We start from the raw sequence: 6607 nt of genomic DNA, 5'->3' as shown, positions 1-6607 counted from the left end.
GGCCCTGAGCTGACATCTGTGCTCATCTTCCTCCACTTTATGTGGGACACCACCACAGTGTGGCTTGACAAGCGGTGTGTCAGTGTGCGCCTGGGATCTGAACCTGCGAAGCCTGGGCCATTGAAGCAGAGTGCACGCACTTAACCACTTGCACCACCGGGCTGGCCCCCTTTGCCTGTTGAGTTTGTATCTTGCAACTTTGCTGAATTTATATCTTAGCTCTGACAGTGTTTTGTGGATTCTTTAGGGTTTTCTACATAGAAGATTATGTCATCTGCAAATAGAGTTTTATTTCTTCCTTTGCAATATGGATGTCTTTTAATTTTCTTGCCTAATTACTCTGGCTAGAGCTCCTGGTACTATGTCGAATAAAAGTGGCCAAAGTGGACATCCTTGTGTTGTTCCTGATCTTAGAGGAAACCAAGCCTGTTTTTTCTATAAAGTAAAACCTTCCACATATGGAGAGTGGTCTTTCATATTTAGGATACATTTCTCATTAGCTTGGTTTGAATGAGGCAACAGAAGAGCTTATTAAGAACAAGAAGAAAAAAGTGTGGGATGGGAAGAGTTGGGACAAAGCTGATAGGTAGGTATGGGAGAACATCACAAGACTTGACAAGATGTCGTTGAAACAGAGTGGGGTCAGGGACATCGAAGAATCACCCCACCACTAGGAGGCAGTACCTAGCTGTCTCAGGGCTACATCCTGAACGAATGAGCAGGACTCTGCAAGGTATTTGCAAGTATAATGGATGTTCACAGAATATGACAGGCATTTTTATAAATGAGGAATAAACATAAAGTGAAAAATAAGTGTAGTTCATAAAAGTTTCCTGTATGGTTGGCTTCATTTATATGGGGTCCATGTAATTTATTATCTATACTTTGAGTAAAAGAGGGTGCTACTAATGATCCTCCCTTAAAAGCAGGTGTGCACTGACTGTCACAAGCAAACTGGGACATAGGTTATCTTATTTATAGAGCTCTTCACATTGATAGATTGCAACTGTAGTTAGCATTTAATCTTGGGAATTTTTAGTCATGATGGCATGTTATTAATTTCTGTAAAGAACTGACTGCTAAAGCAATCTAGAGGTGGGTTGATAAGGTTGAGAAATTTAATGTAAATAGATTCAGATTACAAGTGAACATGGATAATAAAGGATAATTTACAAAGAATGTAGAGAACTCGACTTGTGTTACCTCTTTTACTGCATATAACTAAATCTGTTCTCTAAGCTGGACTGCCCTTTAGGTGACTTTTTTGTCTGTTACGTTGAGTCAGAGTAATCCTTATGGTCATGCAACTTTCTGTGATGATTGATGATGAGTTTATAGCTCATTTCTGCTTACTGTTATTTTCTGAAAGTTTATAGTAGCATCTGTGAATCAGTTGACTCACCTATATATGACAGAATCTGTTTTCTGTGGGTAGTATGTCTTTTAGAAAAGCCTCCATGGAAGGATGTATATGTTACTTATATACGGTGCTGTAATCTTTGATATCAAGCTAAAATTTGGAGATTGATGTCATAAGATATTAGTAAACTGTCATGACTCTGTGGTCTATCACCTTCCTGAAATCTTAAAAAATAGTTTATATTTTTAGTTTCTGCCACCTACCTGGCAAGAGTAAAGCTTTCCATAGTTTTATCATTTGTATGTAAAGTAATATTCATCTTCTTTGGCTGCTTTGCTGGTTCTTTTTCTGGTCCTCTAACCTGATGGTGTTGCCCAAGGCCCTGTCTTCCACCTCTAAACTCTGTATTCATTCTCTCTGGGAGCTCATTCATTCTGGTGATGAGAGATTCAGCTGTTATCTCTGTGTTGGCTTTTAAAGCTATCTGTTCAAATTGATCATGTCGATTTTATCAAATCTAAAACTTAATTCACCTTTGTCACACTCCCCCTCCCAACTTCCTGAGATCATTTATATCTGTCTTTCTCGCCGTAAGTCTGTCTGTCCTATATATTACTATCAGTCTTATCATCCTAAATAATTATCATTACTGCTCTCTCTAGAAGTCTATAGGGGCCTCATTTTGTCTGTTACTTTAAATTCAGGCTCCCATGCCTTTCAAGGCTTTTTATCATCTAGTTCCACCATCTCTCTCTCACTGCTCCTCCCAGGATCTAACTTTGTCCCTCTCCATCCTCCCTTGGCAGTTAGGCTGGTCTCCTTTTTGTCATGGTAAATGCATCTTGCTAATGAGGTCCAGTTAATTCTGGAATGCACAACAGAAGGTCTACCTTACCGGTACTGAGCCTTTCCTGACCACCCCAGGCTCTTAAGACTGTTGCCTAATTATGAATATTTGTTTTACAAATGTTTAGAAGGTAACTGGCATTTAGTTCCTTAATTGTTTTGACTGTTGCTTTGTTTCCTTCACTACCCTGTAAGTTCTGTGAAGGCAGATAGACCTGTGTTATACCTCTTTGTACTTCTTTGTAATTAAGTGCTAGGCACATAGTAAAGGCTTGCTTATATCTTAAACATACCATATTTTCCAATAGTTACCTTAACCACACCATATTTGTAATTTAGTTTAATTTAATCATGTTTTTCATCAATCATAGGTTGTCGTAATTCAAATCCTCATTTTTAAGGAACCAAAGCTTAGAGATCAATGGTTCTCAATCTCATCAGACTGAACACCTTCCTTTTACAAATAAATGCTTTGTAACATCCACTTTATTATCCTGAAATAAAATTTATAGACAGTATAACCTATTTATACATCTAATTTAAAAAGACAATATAATGTTTGAAATCTTATTAGGAAGCAATAAAGAAAACTGATTTATAATAAAATATTAGATGTTTCAATATTTCAATGCTTAGGCATGTCTACACCAGAAGTCCCAAGGAAGTAGTCAGATGCTTGCACTTAGAACAGAATCACTGTGAAATTAACAGCTACATATGCAGACTGATAGAGGTGCATTATATTGATGTTTTAAATGTCATTAGTTTCCTTTAGTAGCTTTTCTGAAATGGTGAACTACACTCGAAAAAGTTCCAAACTTTGTATTCCTGAAAAATTCAGCACATACCAGTACTATGGAAGAAAACATTGTGTTTATATGTAATATGGAGTTAGATTCCAGGCTCACATAATTATAAATGTTTTTTCCTTATATGACTATCAGGAGTTTGGCAGTCCTGGGACAATTCTTTGTTCTATGGAACTGTCCTACTTCCTGCCCACTTGCTTCTTGCCCAGTAAATATCAGTAGCATCTCACCCATCGCAGTAATTATGATAACCAAAAATGTCCCCACAAATTTCCAAAAATATTTTTAAAATTTTAATTTTCCACAAATTTTTTTTTTTTTTTTTTTTTTTGTGAGGGAGGTCAGCCCTGAGCTAACATCCGTGGTAATCCTCCTCTTTTTTTTCCTGAGGAAGACCGGCTCTGAGCTAACATCTATTGCCAATCCTCCTCCTCTTTTTTCCCCAAAGCCCCAGTAGATAGTTGTATGTCATAGTTGCACATCCTTCTAGTTGCTGTATGTGGGACGTGGCCTCAGCACGGCCGGAGAAGCGGTACGTCAGTACGCGCCCAGGATCCAAACCCGGGCCGCCAGTAGCAGAGTGTGCGCACTTAACCGCTGACCCAGCGGGCCGGCCCTCCACAAATTTTTACCAATTCCCTTTTCTTACAGGATGCTGCCCCATTGAGATAATGTTGAAAATGATTTTGATTTTCAAATGAAATCAACATTCTTCAAATTGTGTTTTGTGATAAACTAGTTTTTGACGTGTTAGTAGAGTACCCCTGAGGGAGAAAATATTCTATAGTCAAAGCAAAATAGTTTTTTTTTTCTCTGAACTGTGACTTTTCATAGCCTTTAATGTGTTAATAGGTATTGTCAATCTACCAGAGGAAGATGCACTGTTTCCCCAAACTGTTACATCGTGGAGTCCTTTTGAAAATGCTGAATTAGATTGTTTAAAAATATAGCCCCTTTAGGCATATTAGATTCTGGGTTGCACTTTGAAGATAAAAACATGCATGTCTGTAATGTGCTCTATTTATAGTGGGATATAGGCAGTCCTTGGTCACCTAGAGATCTTTTAGAGTTGCGTATGTCTTGCCACATGTGAGCACTTCTGTTGCACCAGAATATTATGGAACAATTCAATCCTGGACTGTGAAATTTAATAAACCTAGGAAAAGTTATGAAAAAATTATGAAAAACTGTTATTGCACAATTGAATTTGATATCAACCTAAAAGTGGAAGGAAGAGGGAGTGGCTAAAATTAGTGAAAGAGGTCAATCCCAGGTCTCTTGTGTTGACCAAACTCAGATCTCGTGTGGATTGTTAAAGATTTTCTTTACTAGTTCAAAATAGTTCAAAAAAATTCATAGAGATTATATACAAATTGGAGAAGACAGAACTCAGTGTAAAATATATGAATGCATCTCTATAAAGATACCAAACTGAACATAGAAATAAGTTAGACTCTTTGGAGCAATCTCGGAGTTGAAGAAGATGAGATGGAAAAGTCAAAGAGAATGAAATGCGCTAAAGAATAGAAAGAGCACAAATAGACTATGTGGAAACCGTTACGCCTTGCCAGAGTGAAGTCCAGAAGTTTATTGCAGATGTTTGCAAAGGAGCTCTACTTGAAGAGAAGAGGTGATTCTGTTTTTTGGTTGACAAATATTGTAGTTTTGTAAATCACATACATTATCATCACATATAGTATGCAGAATTACTAATTTCAAACTGCTTAGCTAGTAGGAAATCTGTGGTGATGATACCAAAGTACCAGAGAAAATAATGAGTATGATAGAAAAAATAAAGACTCCAGTCTTTATCCCAATATCTGGAACACCTCTGCCTTCATCAATAAGAGAAGCAACATGATTGGATCAAAAAGTAGACTGCACACTTGGGTCCACTCTACTTCTCCATGTAAAATGCCCCCATCTCTTTAAGCCAGAACATATACCAGCCCTTGATTGATATGTTTAACAGCACATCATTAGTTCCAAAGAGTTGAGAAAGGATACTCAACAAATACTTCAGATGATCCCAGATAACAGTGATTGGTTTCTTTTGTAACTGGACTGAACATGATGAAAAAAAGTAAATTAAAAGCTATTTTTCCATATACTGCTGATAAGGCCTTACTTAGTTTGGTACAGGGGGATGTTATCTCATTGTTAATCTCTGAGGAAAAAGGTGGCTAACTTTATGGAGAATTTGACACCAAAGCAAGCAGTTGGTTACCATGGTCTTATACAAATTTGCTGGAAGAAAATGGAAAGGAAACAGTGACTATGGCGACTCCATGCCCTGCACCCAAAAGAAGCATCAGCCTGATGAATTTATCTGAGAAAAGTAGTGTTGTCATTCCCCTTACAGAATTATTTGGAATGTTTGTAAATAAAAGCAGCAGATAAGATAGTATGTATTTCCAAAAATGCCTTTACTTTTAAAGCATCAGTGTCAAAATTAGAAATTATATTTCCTAATGCTATAAGTGTAGCAAAACTGCCTTCTCTCTCTCTCTCTCTTTTTTTTTTGGTGAGGAAGATTAGCCCTGAGCTAACCTCTGTTGCCAATCCTCCTCTTTTTCCTGAGGAAGATTGGCCCTGAGCTAACATCTGTGTCCATCTTCCTCTGTTTCATATGTGGGACGCCTGCCACAGCATGGCTTGACAAGCAGTGTGTAGGTCTGCACCCAGGATCTGAACCTGTGAACCCTGGGCCGCCGAAGCGGAGAGCGTGAACGTAACCACTACACTACTGGGCCAGCCCTAAAACTGCCTTTTCTAAGTGGAGAAAACCCCTTTGTTACTGTGAAACTCTGACCATCAGTGACAAATGACCCACAGCAGCAGTAATATGATGAAAAACGTTTTGAACTTCATCAAGATCAAATGCAGGTAAACCAGTGTGTGAACATTTCAGGCTTTTGGTCCCAGGCTCCTTTCTGCTGGGTTCAGGAAAGTCACAGCTTGTCTCTCTAAGGGTGGCAAAGTAGGCAACTTTACCAAATATTAATGACACAGGATCGTGTTTTTGCTACGCCAAGACCTGCAAAGTTGGGGAGCACAAGGTTTGAGTTACCCTAAATGCAGTTGTCAGGGAGCACGAGGCAAGATGATCCAGCCAGGAAAGAAAATGCAAACACATTTAATTAAATGGCTCATTGCTTTTCTCACCATAAAAGAGTTGGGGCATCTTTGCTTTCTTAGGGCAGAACAGCAGAGGAGTCCCAAGAGAAACAAGATGATTAACAGGAAGATGCCCAGGTAGTTAAAGGAATTCCAAAACCCTAACTCTGTCTGGTTAGGACCAGCATTGGAGATGAAGACCTGGCCTGATGTCCCTTCAGGCCATATGACCCAGAACCCTCTCTCCCACACGAAGACAATAATTTCCTTACCCTCTCTTGGACAAAAGGGCACAAGTGGTCAGTCAGAGTGGACAAACAGTTTACGATTACACAGAGGTACCTGGCAATTTTTAGTGAAATAGTGCCTGAAAAAGCAGTCTTTGCTGCTTCCTCAGCAACAGAATTCCTCCACTTAAGGAGAGCCAGGACAATTTTGTTTCATTTGCCAGTTTACGAGGAGAATGGCAAACTAC

General features: G+C 38.7%; 1 pseudogene; it reads left to right on the top strand.

Annotated features, from left to right (window-relative positions):
* The first annotated feature begins 361 nt into the window (after positions 1–361).
* LOC101406572 (BAR/IMD domain-containing adapter protein 2-like 1) lies at positions 362–5398 on the top strand (annotated as a pseudogene).
* The last annotated feature ends 1209 nt before the right edge of the window (positions 5399–6607 follow it).

The sequence above is a fragment of the Ceratotherium simum genome, chromosome 11, assembly GCF_057802395.1.
Source record: "Ceratotherium simum simum isolate JZ-2026a chromosome 11, ASM5780239v1, whole genome shotgun sequence".
Classification (NCBI taxonomy): Eukaryota; Metazoa; Chordata; class Mammalia; order Perissodactyla; family Rhinocerotidae; genus Ceratotherium; species Ceratotherium simum.
Note: the sequence above shows the minus strand (reverse complement) of the source record. Positions and strands in the feature narration are given on the sequence as shown.